At 36.6% G+C, this 18531-nt stretch overlaps 1 pseudogene; it reads right to left on the reverse strand.

The window, feature by feature from the left end:
* Positions 1-50: 50 nt before the first annotated feature.
* Positions 51-16833, reverse strand: LOC131176088 (probable RNA-dependent RNA polymerase 1; annotated as a pseudogene).
* Between the last annotated feature and the right edge of the window lie 1698 nt (positions 16834-18531).

Consider the following 18531-nt stretch of genomic DNA (forward strand, 5'->3'; position numbering starts at 1 on the left):
AAATCAGATGCATAACCTTTCAATATCTTATGGTACATAATTTTGCCATTATGAACATAAAAGTTTACATTGTCCTGTCATCTAATTACTATATGAACACATATCTTCACATATCTTAATCAACCTTCTAAAACTCCAAAGCAGTCCACATCTAAACAGGCAATCTAAAGGTGATAAATGTAAGACCTCTGGATCTGGATTGGCCCGTCATAAAGGCCCTGCTGATAGCTGTGAAAGTGAAATCGATTAATTCACTAGAAAACTGAAATTATGTATTACGGATATATACAAGTTCCTGTCATAGAATCAATACATATGCCATACTTATCTCCACATATTTGTCAACTCAACTGCAGTCCATGACTAAACTGGCATTCCAAAGATGAGATAATCGTTCTCATACGTATTTTTTTCCTCATCATCTGGATCAGTCTGACATAAACACACCATGGAAAGCTAAGAAAATGATCTCGTTTCATTCCTCATTATAGCAGCCCCAGAAACTAGGATGATAGGTAACATGGTACCAAGCTGAGGCTTTTGCATATACATCATGAGCTACAGAATCTAATCCACTTCCCTTTTCATAAAACCAGGACTTCGCTTCGTTCCTCAAGGACCTCACTGCCATTGCAATTGCTTCAGCATCCCTTCTCTTGGTGAAAGCTTTTGACATTTTCATAATATTTCCACTGAGAATTTCAGCCTCTGTTCTGATGCCATAATAATCCATATAATTGCCCAACTTGTAATCATAATTGCTTTTGTAATAGAAGGCATCATCTTTGTAATCCTCAAAGCCATCTACTTCCCTATCAGGGTCATAACACTGCCTTGCCACTTCCAAAGTAAAGGACTTGATAGAGCTTGTAGGTGGTCCAATGTGTCTCACTTCTCGGAAAAGTTTTCCAATCACATTCTGCGATTGATAGGTTGGTTTGTCAGCCTTTTCCATAAAATCAGGATATTCTCTAACAAGTAGATGGGGAGGTATTTCAGCTGGTATTCCAGTTTTTGGAAAGTCAACTGCAATAGAAAATTTACGGGCAAGTTCGATACATGGATCACTCATTGCTTTGGAAGGTTCCCTATCAGCAAAGACAGTGTGAGCATTAGCAATTATTCCCAAGCTGTCATTCAAGATGTAGTTGGTGAAATACTCCTCAACTTCCTGTAAAAACAAAATGAAAATCTCTCAATAAAGGGCAAATATGATTTTTTTAGCTATGGCATGAGAAAACATCAATAAGAGAGACATATGTATATGTTCCTCTTTTTTCTTCCACTGATATCAATTGAGATTGAAGGTTTATGCATTTATGTATAGTACTGGCAAATAACTTTCTCTGATTGGACTAGACGAAAGCATTCAATTATTTGCCGATTGAAATATCCAATTAAATATTCTTCCCTTTGAACACTCTCTTGAATCAAGTCACGCTACCTTCTTTTTTATTTATGTCTTTCTACCAAGAAAAAGGAAGGCGTGGGTATCCCCCCTTTATGCCAGAACAAAACACTGTGCATAAGGGGGCAGAAGGACAATCATGTAGAATAGATGTACAAGTGCAACATCCTGTAGTAGTACAATCATGGAAATTCAGAAATAAGGCACCTCTAGCAAACTAAATCAAATAATTTGTTGAGAAATGGGAACATATGTGTCTTAATTATCGTTGGACAGGGAAATGAAAAAAAATTATTATTATTATTCAACAACAAGATGGAGGAAACCTATGTAAAAGTTTAATGGTTTGTCACAATGCAATTTATTTGTCATAGAGAACACAAGAAATTAAGATAAGGAACATGGGAATTTTGAAGAATGGCAGCTTCATTGAACAGGTCAACAGAAAGCATTTGATTCATAAATTGAAGCATTGAATATTTTTAGTAGGGAGGAAAACACGAACACTGTAGTTGATACTAGATAATTGGTCAAATGTTAGAAATATTATACCTCAATTGTAACATCATGATCCAGCTGCACTGTTGGCTCTGGTGTATAGTCCACTGGTGGAATTTGCTAACAGACAAAGTAGATATCTCCATCCAAATCACTTCCCGAGCATTCATTTGGATGAGGTCTAAGATTATAATTCAGATACGGACGTCAATGAACTGATTTTACACAGAAATTTCTGAAAAAGTGGCATCATAGTTCTAGTCTCCCAAGCATTAGCATTACAAAAGCAGAAACTGATACGTGTGCCCATCTTAGAATCAAAACTGAATTCCAAATCATAGGAGTCTTTCCCCTTGCCCCCACTCAAAAGAAAAACAACATAAACAACAACAACAAAAGACTAATAACGATGTTAAGGTGATATCTCACTTGGCTTGTTAGATATACAAGTCATAAGAAGCAGAAATACATTATTCTGTTCATATGTTCTATTGAGAACCCTACATTGTCGTGCACTTCGAAGAAGCATAACAAGGATACGACGTAAATTAATTTTATGAGGCAGTTATCTTCCACAAAAGAAATTCAGATAACAGATGACAGACCTAGTTATCTTGCACCCACAACTATACAACAATATATCTAGTCATATTCCAGCTCAAAAACACAGACCCGACAACAAAAGCACAGTATTATAATAAGCTGAGAAGTTGCCATAATGGTGGCTACTACAAGAAAAGATAGCATGGACAACGAAAATCATAACAACGAAGGCGATGAAGTTATTGAAGCCAATGGACATCCATGCGAAAGAAACTTCAAGGAGAAAAGCCACAACACCCCTGAAAGTACACAGCTTCATGTACACAAATCTCTCGACCTGTCCCTCATACAACCATGAACGCTGCCTATATCTGTAGCGGATCCTTGTGGTTTTCAAAAACCCATTTGAAAAACAGAAAAATTATATACTGTTGTTGGAAGAATAGGACAAGATCAGAATACACTTCCTAGTCCACCTTTGACAAAATATGTGATTTCCTTGATCTCACATGAAAAATAGGACCTTTTCTTTTCAAAATGTAAATGTATCAGAATGCAATTGAAGTTCTAGCATTGCCCTAGAATTTGCATTTTTATACCTATCTAGAACAAATGATACTACCAACTAGGCCTGGGTACTTAAAGCAAAATCAATGATCTTAAAAACTATTCAAATGGAATTTGGTGGAGAACTCAAAACCAGAAACTAAATTGACAACATATCCAAAGAATGAACTAGGCTAAAAAGTTGAGTGAGGAGACTGCAAGATCTACCTTGGTCCTTTCTGTGGAAAAACAACACAATCTACCATATGGTGCAAAGCTGGCACATTCACAGCCCTTAAAACGCGAACATCGCCTGGGTGCAAGCACGGGTTTTTGGCTACAACTACCTTTCCCTCAATAACAAAATTCTGGTGTGATCCACAACCTCCAAACACGAGGGAACTATCATATAGCTGCCTATGTCTAGTACCAGAAAATTGCACGAATACCTGTCCATATTCCAAGGTTCTGGTCTCATCTAAGCATCCCATCATAGATCTCCCATTTGGAAGAAAAATCCTAGTTTTTGTCTGCAAATCAAGCAACTTTGATGCGCGGAACATTTGGAGCATCATTGAAAGGAATGGTTCAGCATTTGGCTCATAACCACACAAAAGCATTTCCTTGAGAATGTTGGTAATCTCTCCAGAAGACATCAAATCCAGTGCCTCCGGTGCCCTTAATGGATCTGTTAACATGGCATCAAGTTCATCAACAGCTTCTCTTTGTTTTTCCTCAAAAATATGATCTGGAATACCAAGGGTAGACAGAAGAGTAATCAGTTGGCGATTCAGGAAACAAGGCTGATACTTGCTATATGCCAAAACATCCAGTTTTGTATTTTCAGACTCATACTCGCACATGCTCTTTCTCAATGATAATTTTTTTGATGAAGTTGAATCAACTGCCACAACACCTTTATACCCACCATACCGAATCTGAAATGCAGATGGAGAGAAACCTTTGCAGCCACATTTCAAGGCCACCTTCGTAGCAAATTCAGCAGATATTTTCCCGATGCCATCAGAGAATAAATACTTAGTTCTGCCCCTTTCAATCTCTACATCAGGAATAATTTCCATTTCATTTCTGCTAACAGTCAGCGTTTCAGTGGATGAACTGAAGGACTGACCCAGTCTGGCTGCATATTTAGCCACATTTCGTATCTGACGAAAGTTGCCCATCCATTCTCTTATATCTGCAGCAGTGAGTCCATATCTTGATGCAAACATCCAGCAAGAATTTTCCCGCAACTGACTAGATGAAAAGGCAAGGAACTCAAACCTTTTCTTGTCAATAACTATTCCATTTTGGAGAATAGAGAGAAATCTTTTATAAATAGCAGTTCTCCTTTCCTTGTTTTCAGAAGCACGAGGAGATAAATCTGTTGAATGAATTTTACCCAACTCCTCATCAACAAGAGATAGACGGAGAAAGTTATTAATATCTTCTGGAAAGTGGCGTAGCACGTGGTTTGAGATATTAATCTCTGGACCACAAAAATACACTTTACAAGGTGTTATTTGAACCCTGCGCACATACACCAAACCAGCATCTAAGGACATATAAGGTGATTTTGGGACGTTCTTGGATTTATAATACTTCATATACTGTTCATTAAGCCACCTAGAAGGTTCATAACAACATTCTTTCAAGTAATAAATTTTCTCAAGAGCATGCTCTATGTAGACAATGTTTATTCTAGTCGGATCAACCAACTTGTAAAAATTAGTATCAAGAGCTGGCCCTGGAAGGCATCCATTCTGAACCAACAAATTAACCTGAAAAAGGATCTCATATGGCAAATCATCTGAGAAAGGACCAACAATGGGAACTAGATCCAGATTGCGAGAAAAAGCAGAACCATTCTGTAACAGAAATTTGCCTTCAGTTTCATTATAATAAGCAAAGTTCTCCTCAAATTTTGGAAGTTGAAGACTGGAAGGAAGCTCCAAACATAGTGCAGATGAATGCCCAATGAGGCATGATGGAGTGAAATCTGTTGTCCTGACCCATTGGTCATCAGGGACATCCTTAAAATAGTTGAAAAGTGGATCCTTAAACACATTCGATGACAGGCATATCTCTTTCTCAAAAATCCGGGGTGCACCATATAACTATAAAAAGAAACCACATTCGCATTACAGTTTCTAGTTTAAATCAGAAAATAAGTGGCGGCACAAACCTTTCAATCACTATATGCATCACACTCAAACAAAGGACAAATGACAATTTCTCTCAAAAGCCAACCCTAACAAAATCACAAAAAGCGACAAGGAAAATAAAAAGAAAATTATTTCACTTAAAAAAAAGTCAATTTTCATGATATGCAGCTTTCAACTCCCAAACAAGTATATCCTTGTATTCTACTGCCATCATTTCTCCAAATCTATGAATTGTAAAGTACACATTCATGCCAGCACACTAAAGCATTCCAGCTTTATCTCTGGAACGAAAAGATCCAACAGAAGTAACCTTAACCATACAAGTAACCTTAACCAAGTTCCCTGAAGTAGAAATAATACTAAGTTAAGATATCTACCATCAAGAGCATCTTAATTTGTTCTTTTTGGGATAAATAATAATTTATGTAACATAACTGAAGGTAGGTATAAGCCCATGTAGACAGAACAGATCCAAGTGGCACATCAAGAACAAAGATAAAAAGCAAAAAGTAAAGTAGGTCACTAAATCAAAAAGTATAAAATAATTGCAGACTGGAGAAAATAACCAAGAAACTAAATGCGATAGAAACCATTAGCCAAGAATTTAGAGAAGTCATAATTTCTAACTCACTTGCCAAGTGCTCTGCACTCCCACATGCACAAAAATCCCTCTTTAACCATACCTTACTGTTATGGAAAGTCAATCACTATATTATTTCTCTGTATATTCTGTATTATGTATTCCTATTTTGGATTTCTTCCTAATTAGTAGAACAAAATTATAGAAATCAATTGTATATATATACCTATGTACAGATTAATTAAAATCAAGGAGAATCATCTCTTTCTACATGCTATCAGAGTAGGTCATCTGTCTAGGGTGACTATTTGTTCTCACCACCCAGCTCAGGAGAAACCTTGATCGCCGACCGGCCGTCCCTGTTGATCCGGTCGCCGGAATCCAAGTGTGTGAGGCTCACGCGCCCAACTCAGGTTCTCGCCGTTTCTTCACTCGCCGACGCGTGGAGGAGCGTCCGCCGGCCGTTTCGACTCAGATCAGCATTGTCGGCGTCGCCTTAACCCCTCATTCCAACACTATGTGCTGTTGCCTGATCCAGTACACCATTAAAGGACTTCTGAGATTTGACTCTCATATCTTATTTCGGTATTTGCTTTATTTGTGATTTTGGGTTATTTTGCGACTGTAAGCACTTTGGATTAGCGTTTCAATTAGTTTTTTTTGTCTCAACAAATGGCAAACAATAAGAATGTTATTTCTGATTTGATTCCGGTGATAACTAAGATCATGGAATACAAACTTAATGGTTCGAATTACCTGGAGTGAAGTAAGACTGTTAGGGTCTATTTGCGTAGCATTGATAAGGATGATCACATTACTAAAGTCCCACCTACTGATGATACACGGCAAACTTGGTTAAGGGAGGATGCTCGGTTATTTTTGTAGCTTAGGAACTCGATTCACAGTGAGGTAATTAGTTTAATTAATCACTGTGAATTTGTTAAGGAATTGATGAATTACTTAGATTTTCTGTATTCTGGTAAAGGGAATATCTCCTGTATTTATGATGTTTGTAAGGCATTCTATCGTGCTGAGAAAGAGGATAAGTCTCTCACGGCTTTTTTTATGAATTTTAAATGGGTATATGAGGAACTTAATATATTGTTGTCTTTTAATTCTGATGTGAAAGTTCAGCAGGCCCAACGAGAGCAACTGGCTGTTATGAGTTTTCTTGCAGGCCTTCCTTCAGAGTATGAGACTGCTAAATCTCAGATTTTCTCCAGTTCTGAGATTTTCTCTTTATATGAAACGTTCACACGGGTCCTTCGTACAGAGAGTACTCAATCTTCACAGCCTGCCAGTAGTGCTCTTATTAGCCGTAATCCAAATGGACGGGTAATAGAAGAGGAAGTAGAGGAGAAATTACAGGCAACAGAGGTAATCAGCGTAATGGGGAGGCTAGTTCTAATCAGGACTCAAGAGGAGTCATTTGTTATTATTACCATGAGCCTGGCTATACAAAATATAATTGTCTGCAACTTCAGAGAAAAAATCAGCAATCACAGATGGCAAATATGGCAGCAGAGGATTCTACAGTATCTTCCTCTGATAAAACTGTTTTGGTATCTGCAGAGAGTTTTGTACAGTTTTCCCAGTATCAGGCATCTCTAAAGCCTACCAGTTCTCCTGTCACTGCGATCGCTGAGTCAGGTAAATCCACTACATGCCTTCTGTCTTTCTTATCCAAATGGGTTATTGATTCTGGTGCGACAGATCACATGACAACTAATTCTATTTTTCTATCTGCTTTTCAGTCTAATCTCACTTCTTCTACTGTTACTTTAGCTAATGGTTCTACTTCTTGTGTCATGGGTTCTGAATCACGAACCCAACTTCACAATTTCTTTGTCATATATTTTGTGTCTACCAAAATTCTCTTTTAATCTACTTCATTAATAAACTTACTGCACCTTAAATTGTTCTGTTTCCTTTTTTCCTTACTAGTGTTTGTTTCGTGATCTTACGACGGCGCATTATTGGTAGAGGACGTGAGTCAGGTGGTCTCTACATTCTGGAAAATCATGTACAGCGGTCGCTTGTTTGCTCCAGTACCTTAAAACCTCTTGAAGCTTATTGTAGATTGGGCCATCTTTCTTTGTCTACCATGAAGAAGCTGTGTCCTCAGTTTCAGTCTTTATCAGTACTAGAATGTGAATCGTGTCAGTTTGCACAACATCATTGTTTGCCTTCTATGTCTAGAGTCAATAAACGGGCTTTATCCCCTTTTGAGTTAGTTCATTCTGATATTTGCAATCCTTGTTCTGTTACTTCTAAAACTGAATTTCATTATTTTGTTACTTTTATTGATGATTACTCACGTGTTACCTGGTTATATTTAATGAGGAAACGTTTTGAGTTATTTTCTATCTTTTGTGTCTTTTGTAATGAAATCAAAACTCAATTTAATATTTCTGTGCGTATATTAAGAAGTGACAATGCCAAAGAATATTTTTTAGCACAATTTCAGTCTTATATGATACAAAATGACATTCTTCGTCAGCCTTTCTGTGTTGATACTCCATCCCAAAATGGCGTGGCCGAAAGAAAAAATCGGCATCTTCTTGAGGTAACTTGTGCTCTTCTTTTTCATATGAAAGTTACTAAACACTTTTAGGCGGATGCAGTTTCTACGGCATGTTTTTTTATCAATCGTATGTCATCTTCTGTCCTTAATGGGGATATTTCTTATACTGCTTTATTTCTTATAAAATCTTTATTCCCTGTTGAACCCCTTATTTTTTATTGTACCTATTTTGTGCGTGATGTTCGTCCACAGGTTACTAAATTGGATTCGAAGTCTCTCAAATGTGTCTTCCTTGGTGTAGAAAGAGATGATTCTCCTTAATTTCAATTAATCTGTACATAGGTATATATATACAATTGATTCTTATAATTGTGTTCTACTAATTAGGAATAAATCCTAAATAAGAAATCCTAAATAGGAATACAGAATATACAGAGAAATAATATAGTGATTGACTTTCCATAACACTCCCCCTCAAGTTGGAGCATAGATGTTAATCATGCCTAACTTGTTACAAATGTAGTCAATCCTAGCTCCATTCAGAGCTTTTGTGAAAATATCTCCTAACTGCTCTCTAGTTTTGATGTGTCCTGTTGAGATGATCTGTTGTTGAATCTTTTCACGAATAAAGTGACAATCAATCTCAATATGTTTGGTCCGCTCATGAAATACCGTATTAAAAGCAATATGGAGAGCAGCAGAGAGGTCTTAAAATGTGTCTCATCTAGTAATTGAAGTATCCATATTACCTCACATACTAATTGTGCCATGGCTCTGTATTCGGATTCAGCACTAGATCGAGAAACTACACTCTACTTCTTGCTTCTCCAAGACACCAAATTTCCTCCAACAAAAACGCAATATCCAGTAGTTGACCTCCTGTCAACCTTAGATCCAGCCCAGTCGGCATCTGAAAAACATTCAACATTCAAATGCCCATGATTACCATATAGCAAACCTCTTCCTGGAGCGCCCTTCAGATAATACAAGATTTGTCTCAAGGCTTCCCAATGAGCAAAAGTTGGGGAAGACATAAACTGACTTACCACACTAACGGCATAAGCAATGTTAAGACGAGTGACTGTAAGATAGTTCAATTTTTTTACCAATCTCCTGTATCTCTCTGGATCTTCAAACAACTCACTATCCCCTGCTAACAGTTGTAAAGTTGGAGTCATTGGTGCACTACAAGGCTTAGCACCTAATTTTTGTGTCTCTATCAATAGATTAAGGACATATTTTCTTTGAGACAAGAAAATACCCTTCTTACTTCTCATAACTTTGATACCCAAGAAATACTTCAACAATCCCAAGTCTTTGGTCTGAAACTGGGTTTGGAGGAAGGTTTTAAGAAATGAAATACCTACAGAGTCACTCCCAGTGATGACAATGTCATCCACATAGACTACCAAGAGAATTAGACCAGCCTCAGATTGCCTATAAAATACTGAGAGATCACTCTTATTTTTTTGCATACCAAATTCCTGTACTGCTTCACTGAATCTCCCAAACCATGCTCTAGAACTTTGTTTCAAGCCATAAAGAGACTTTCAAAGACTACAAACTTTACCCAACTCCCTCTGAGCAACAAACCCAGGCGGTTGCTCCATATACACCTCCTCCTGAAGATCACCATAAAGGAAAGCATTCTTGATATCCAATTGTTGCAAGGGCCAATCATATGTAACTGCTAAAGAGATAAACAAGCGAATAGAAGTAAGTTTAGCTACAGGAGCAAAAGTGTCAAAGTAATCAACCCCATATGTCTGAGCATATCCTTTTGCTACAAGGCGTGCTTTTAACCTAGCCACAGAACCATCAGGATTTACCTTTACTATAAATACCCATTTGCAACCAATAGCTTTCTTACCAGTGGGCAAAGGCAACAGTTCCCATGTACCATTAGCATCTAAAGCCTCAATTTCCTCTTTTATAGCAGCACACCAGCCAGGATGAGAAAGTGTCTCACCAACAGTATTAGGGATAGGAACAGAGTCTAAAGAAGTAACAAAATACCGAGAATAAGAAGACAATTGATTATAAAAAACAAAAGAAGAGATAGGACAAGTACATGAACGTTTACCTTTACGAAGAGCAATGGGTAAGTCTAGATCAGAATCATGATCAGTATGAGGTACAGGATCTCCCAACGAAGTAGCTGGTGGAGGATTTGAGTCAGGAATCTCCAATCTCCTGTAATAAACATGAACAACGAGAGGTCGATTAGGCCTAGAGACAGAAGGAACAAGCTGTGGGAGAGGACTAGACATTGGTTGGACAGTATATATTAAGAGATCATCCTCCTCCCCCTGACTCTCATACACAGATAAACTCAACTCAACTCAACTCAACTAAGCCTTTATCCCAAAAATTTGGGGTCGGCTATATGGATTCGCTTTTTTCACTCTGAACGATTTTGGGTCTCATACACAGATGATTGAGGAAAAAATAAAGTGGACTTAAAAATATGACATCTGCAGAAATAAGATAACGATTAAGAGTAGGAGAGAAACAACGGTACCCTTGTTAGAGCCGGGAGTACCCAAGGAAGACACATTTGAAAGATTTTGGATCCAATTTGATAATCTATGGACGAACATCACGCACAAAATAGGTACAATAAAAAATACGGAGTTCAATAGGGAATAAAGATTTTGTAGGAAACAAAATAGTATAAGGAATATCTCCATTAAGGACAGAAGACGGCATACGATTGATAAAAAAATATGCCGCAAAAACTGCATCCGTCCAAAAGTATTTAGGAACTTTCATCTGAAAAAGAAGAGCACAAGTTACCTCAAGAAGATGCTGATTTTTTTCTTTCGGCCACGCCATTTTGGGATGGGATATCCATACCAGAAGACTAATGAAGAATGTCATTTTGTGTCAGATAAGACTGAAATTGTGCTGAAAAGTATTCTTTGGCATTGTTACTTCTTAATATGTGCATAGAAATATTAAATTGAGTTTCGATTTTATTATAAAAGGCACAAAATATAGAAAACAACTCAGAACGATTCTTCATTAATTATAACCAGGTAACACGAGAGTAATCATCAACAAAAGTAACAAAATAACGAAATCCAATTTTAGAAGTAACAGAACAAGGACCCCAAATATCAGAATGAACTAACTCAAAAGGGGATGAAGCCCGTTTATTGACTCTAGACACAGAAGGCAAACGATGATGTTTTGCAAACTGATACGACTCACATTCTAGTACTGATAAAGACTGAAATTGAGGACACAGCTTCTTCATGGTAGACAAAGAGGGATGACCCAATCTACAATGAGCTTCAAGAGGTGTTAAGGTACTGGAGCAAACAAGCGACCGAGGTACATGATTTTCTAGAATATAGAGACCACCTGACTAGCGTCCTCTACCAATAATCTGCTTCGTCATAAGATCCTGAAACAAACACTGATCAGGAAAAAAGGAAATAGAACAATTTAAGGTACGAGTAAGTTTACTAACAGAAAGTAGATTAAAAGAGAATTTTGGTAGACACAATACAGAAGACAAAGAAATTGACGAAGACAGGTTCGCAGTTTCAAAACCCATAATACAAGAAGTAGAACCATCAGCTAAAGTAACAGTAGAGGAAGTGAGATTAGACTGAAAAGCAGATAGAAGACTAGAATTACCTGTCATGTGATCTGTCGCACCAAAATCAATAACCCATTTGGATGAGGAAAACACAAGGCATGTAGTGGATTTACCTGACTCAGCGATCGCAGTGACAGGGGAACTGATAGGCTTTAGAGATGTCTGATACTGAGAAAATTGTGCAAAATTCTCTGCAGATACCAAAATAGTTTTCTCAGAGGAAGATATCAGAGAATTCTCATCGCCATATTTGCCATCTGTGATCGCTGATTTTTCCTCTGAAGTTGCAGACAATTATATTTTGTATGGCCAGGCTCATGGCAATAATAACAAATGACTCCTCTTGAGTCCTGATTAGAACTAGCCTCTCCATTACGTTGATTACTTCTGTTGCCTGTAATTCATCCTCTACTTCCTCTTATATTACCTTGTTGTCCATATGTATTATGGCTAATAAGAGCACTCATCGCGCACTATGAAGATTGGGTACTCTGCACAAAGAACCCGTGTGAACGTTTCATACAAAGAGGAAATTTCAGAATCGAGAGAATCAGATTTAGCAGCCTCATACTCAAGGAAGGCCTACAAGAAAACTCATAACAGCCATTGTTCTGCTGGGCTCATGAACTTTTACATCAGGACTATAATGAAAAAATACATTAAATTCCTCATATACTGATTTAAAATCCATAAAATAAGCCGTGATAGACTTATTATCTTTCTCAGCACGGTAGAATGCCTTATAAACATCATAAATACGAGAGATATTCCCTTTACTAGAATACAAAAATTCTAAGTAATCCATTAATTCCTTAACAAATTCACAGTAATTAATTAAACTAATTACCTCACTGTGAATCGAGTTCCGAAGCTGCAAAAACAACCGAGCATCCTCCCTTAGCCAAGTTTGTCGTGTATCATCAGTGGGTGGATCTTTAGTAAGGTGATCATCCTTATCAATGCTTCGCAAATAGACCCTAACAGCCTTACTTCACCTGTAATTCAACCATTAAGTTTGTGTTCCGTGATCTTAGTCATCACTAATCACATCGTAAATAACATTCTTATTGTCCGTCATTTGTTGAGACAAAGAAAACTAACCAAACGCTAATCCAAAGTGCTTATAGCAGCAAAAGAACCCAAAATCACAAATCAATCAAATACCGAAATAGGATCTGAGAGCCAAACCTCAGAAGTCCTCTAATGGTGTACTGGATCAGGCAATAGCACACAGTGGTGGAATGAGGGGGTTGAGGAGATGCCAGCGATATTGATCGGGGTCGAAATGGCCGGTCGGCGGTCAACGTCTCTCCGAAATGGTGGTGAGAACAAATAGTCACCCTAGATAGATGACCTACTCTGATACAATGTGGAAAGAGATTATTCTCCTTAATTTCAATTAATCTGTACATGGGTATATATATATAATTGATTCCTATAATTGTGTTCTACTAATTAGGAAGAAATCCTAAATAAGAAATCCTAAATAGGAATACAGAATACAGAATATACAGAGAAATAATATAGTGATTGACTTTCCATAACACTTGGGTACTCCCGACTCTAAAAAGGGTACCGCTGTTTCTCTCCTACTCTTAATCGTTATCTTGTTTCTGCAGATGTCATATTTTTTGAGTCCACTCCATTCTTTCCTCAATCATCTGTTTATGAGAGTCAGGGGAAGGAGGATGATCTCTTAATATATACTGTCCAACCAATGTCTAGTCCTCTCTCACAGCCTGTTCCTTCTTTTTTTAGATCTACTCGACCTCCCATTGTTCATGTTTATTCCAGGAGATTGAAGATTCTTTACTCAGATCCTCCACCAACTACTTAGTTAGGAGATCCTGTACCTCATACTGATCATGATTCTGACCTAGACTTACCCATTGCTCTTCTTCAAAGTAAGCATTCATGCACTTACCCTATCTCTTCTTTTGCTTGTTCTCGGTTTATTGTTACTTATATAGACTCAGATCCTATCCCTAATCATTGGTGAGGCACTGTCTCATCCTGGCTGGTGTGCTGCTATTAAAGAGGAAATGGAGGCTTTAGATGCTAATGGTACATGGGAACTATTGCCTTTGCCCACTGGTAAGAAAGTTATTAGTTGCAAATGGGTATTTACAGTAAAGGTAAATTCTGATAGTTCTGTGGCTGGGTTAAAAGTACGCCTTGTGGCAAAAGGATATGCTCAGACATATAGGGTTGATTACTCTAACACTTTTTCTCCTGTAGCTAAATTTACTTCTGTTCGCTAGTTTATCTCTTTAGCAGCTACATATGATTGGCCCTACTAATTGGATATCAAGAATACTTTCCTTCATGGTGATCTTCAGGAGGAGGTGTATATGGAACAACCACCTGAGTTTGTTGCTCAGGGGGAGTTGGGTAAAGTTTGTAGGTTTCGGAAGTCAATTTATGGCTTGAAACAAAGTCCTAGGGCCTGATTTGGGATATTCAGTTAAGCAGTACAGGAATTTGGTATGCAAAAGAGTAAGTGTGATCACTCAGTATTTTATAGGCAACTGAGGTCGGGTCTAATTCTCCTGGTAGTCTATGTGGATGACATTGTCATCACCGGGAGTGACTCTAAAGGTATTTCATCTCTTAAAACCTTCTTCCAAACTCGCCTGCATCAAAGACTTGGGATTATTAAAGTATTTCTTGGGTATTGAAGTTATGAGAAATAAGAAGGGTATTTTCTTATCTCAAAGAAAATATGTCCTCGATCTATTGACAGAGACAGAAAAATTAGGTGCTAAGCCTTGCAGTGCACCAATGACTCTAAATTTACAACTGTTAGTAGGGGATAGTGAGTTGTTTGAAGATCCAGAGAAATAAAGGAGATTGATAGGAAAATTGAACTACCTTACAGTCACTCGTCCTGACATTGCTTATGCCATTAGTATGGTAAGTCGCTTTATGTCTTCCCAATCATTGCTCATTGGGAAGCCTTGGGACAAGTCTTGTGTTATCCAAGGACGCCCAGGAAGAAGTTTGTTATATGGTAATCATGGACATTTGAATGTTGAATGTTTTTCAGATGCCGACTGGGATGGATCTAAGGTTGACATGAGGCCAACTACTGGATATTACCTTTTTGTTGGAGGAAATTTGGTGTCTTGGAGAAGCAAGAAGCAGAGTGTAGTTTCTCGATCTAGTACTGAATAGGAATACAGAGCCATGGCACAATCAGTATGTGAGGTAATGTGGAAACTTCAATTACTAGATGAGACACGTTTTAAGACCTCCTTGCCTGCGAAATTGTGGTGTGATAATTAAGCTGCTCTCCATATTAATTCTAATCCAGTGTTTCATGAGCGGATCAAACATATTGAGATTAATTGTCACTTTGTTCGTGAAAAGATTTAACAACAGATCATTTCAGCAGGACACATCAAAATTGGAGAGAAGTTAGGAGATATTTTCACAAAAGCTCTGAATGGAGCTAGGATTGACTACATTTGTAACAAGTTGGGCATGATTAACATCTATGCTCCAACTTGAGAGTGAGTGTTATGGAAAGTCAATCACTATATTATTTCTTTGTATATTCTGTATTCTGTATTCCTATTTAGGATTTCTTATTTAGGATTTCTTCCTAATTAGCAGAACACAATTATAGGAATCAATTGTCTATATATACCCATGTACAGATTAATTGAAATCAAGGAGAATCATCTCTTTCTACACTTACACATCATCACATGTCACATATCGGCACTACTCTCTGCTAATCAGCACAACTTTTTATAATCCAATAGCTAATTTTTTACCTTAAATCTACACTGAACTTCAAAATTTGTATGTTTAAAAAATTGGATTGAGATAACTACCCAGGAAACCAAAGCCCAAACTAATGGGAACTGTAAACCCATGTCAAGCCACCAAGAAAAAAAAACTTACTAGATTTAAAGTATATAAAATTTATTAGAAAGACCAGTAAGAAAGTTGCAATAGCAATGCAAACACAAGAATATCAATATTATGTTGATAACACCACCGTCCCCTCTCATTTGTGCAATAAGGTATATATGTATTTCCAAGGATCAAGAAAACCCAGTAAGTATGTTAAAACAAACACATAAGGCACACACAATCACGCAATTATACAATGTAAAGAAGAAAAGAAGAATGAATACTAAGATATACATGGTTTGAAGGTAAGATTTATGTCACAAACTGTGATTAAAAAGAGCAATATAAAATCACTTTCTCAAACCCTAAGCCATTGTGTTTTCCTAATTTCTCACAATACTGCAACTGGTTCATACCGGCTCATGCCCTTCACGACCACCACTTATCTCATAAAATATTTCACGATATTTTTCATGAAAACATTCAAAATGTCCAAAATTCAAGCCACACTTCAAATAATAAATAAACATGGCTTCTAGAGTATCAAGAGAAAGTAATTCAATCATTCCAAAATAAATAAGACATTGAAGTAACTTGAATTAGAAGATATTTCACAGATTGACCACGCGACGATGCAAAGACCATCCGCGGATGTTCTCATATAAAAGGTCAAGCTTGTACTCTACTTGATGATGAGACAGAAAAAAGTGTAATTTTTTCATTTCAAATTCAATGTTCACCGAAACATCTGTCCCTTTCCACAGAACATAAAACTCTTCTTTTGATATCTGACATCCAAAATGCAGTGTTATATGTTCCATGTCAGGCAAAATGTCCTCGCTTTGGTACAATATCGTTGTCCATGATCCGAGCCTTGAGATATGAAGTATCATACCAAAGGCGTTCATTAGTCAGAGAGATAATATATTCAGCAGCTCTGACAGTCGTGAATTGAACAATAGCATATTTTCTTGGACCCTCCTTTTCCCTGATCTTCATAGCATAAACTGTTCCTTCACCTGTATATGATTCCAAAAAGCCCTTAACTTCATCTACAGTCACATTAGAAGGGAATCCATACACTTGAATTGTCTTACCCATCCAAGCAATTCTTACTCTGCAGTCAAAATCGACAAACAAATTAGCCACTGCAAATATAAAGATCCAAAACTTGTAGGAAAAGATGCATTTTCACAATGAAAAAATCATGGATTCTGCATATTCTTGTAGTCATGGTCATGCGGTTGATCACAAAAGGCAATTTTAATGCATAGAATTTGAAAAGTTACGCATACAACATGATCATGGAAAGAACCTCACAAGCTTCCAAATATGGGCCTGTAATTATTATGGCCAAATAGGTCGATGCATTGAAAAGGTGATGCGGATCCACCAACGTTATGCGTATTTATTCACTCAATGAATCAATAACCTTGAATTATATCAGTATGATCCAAATGTGGAAGTTGAAAAAATGTGTGAGAATCAAAGGAATTTACATGCACGCCTGCAATCTTACAAGTAAATAAAGTGCAACAATTCTGAAGATAAATCATTTTCTGGGATTAAATGGAAAGTTCGCTAATTGAAAACATAAACTCTCTACGGAATCAACAGAAACAATAACATTTCATTGAACATAAGAACAATGACTCAGAAGCCAAGCATTGTACTTTAAAAGGTAGTATCTGTGGCTTTCGTTGAACAAAGATGATACTTCTTTGAAATAATTAAGGAAAACCAATCAGAAATATATGTAACCACTCTATCATCAAGAACTTACTAGCTAAAAGATTAAGGGCCGAAGAACCACTTAATCTAAAAGCTTAAACTTTGTGGCAGGCGCCCAAGAACATGCTTTGTACAACTAACAAGTTGGCCTTTCATATACATATATAAGCAAGTAGCAAGTGTCACATTCTTTCATAGATAACTGAATAAAGTGATGAAATTTAACAAGTAATAATGAAATTTTGCATCAAGAATGGTATTCTTTCATAGATAGTATCACATTCTTGATTCTCCAAATCACACAAAGAAACCGCAAAGAAAGGAAATGATCAAAGAATCGACTGGGTCGAACGTCCAGATTTGAGAGGTTCTCACCAGATACAGAGAAAGAAAGACCAAAGCCAAAGCTCCTCAGTCCTCAGTTGTGGATTATTTTTCCAAGAAAGAAGAGAAAAACAGAAACACTCTCAAGTCCCAACTCTCAGTAGTCCCTCTTTGCTTTGGTCTCCTGCAATGGCTATGAATCAAGTCAATTTTTTTATTTCTTTTTTAATACAAAGATCGGCGACAATTCCCTCCATCGCAGCACACATCATTTGCTGACGTGTGATGTCGTCTGATGGAAATTTGGCTCTCGTTTCCAATTGGAAAACCAAACTTAAAATAGATATGCCAGCATCTGAATTCGTATATTGTCAAGGTTAAAATTAAATTAATTAAATTATTATATTTTAAAAATTAAATCAAATTATAATTATAATAGATGAAAAATTAAATTGAATTAAATTATTTTATTTTAATTCAGTTTGAACTTATTAATTATGAGTTTTGATGAATTTTTTAATTTAAATTTAATTTTTAAATTATTTAATATAATTTTAACTTTAATTTAAATATAATAATTATTAATTAATGAAATTAAATAATTTATATATATATAATTACATATAATTCATAAATTTTTTATAAAAATAAATTAATAAAAATTAATAAAATAATTCGATTTAATTGGATTTAATAAATTTTTTTCTTTAAAATCGAATCGAATTAAAATAATTAAAAATTTTA

The sequence above is a fragment of the Hevea brasiliensis genome, chromosome 18, assembly GCF_030052815.1.
Source record: "Hevea brasiliensis isolate MT/VB/25A 57/8 chromosome 18, ASM3005281v1, whole genome shotgun sequence".
Classification (NCBI taxonomy): Eukaryota; Viridiplantae; Streptophyta; class Magnoliopsida; order Malpighiales; family Euphorbiaceae; genus Hevea; species Hevea brasiliensis.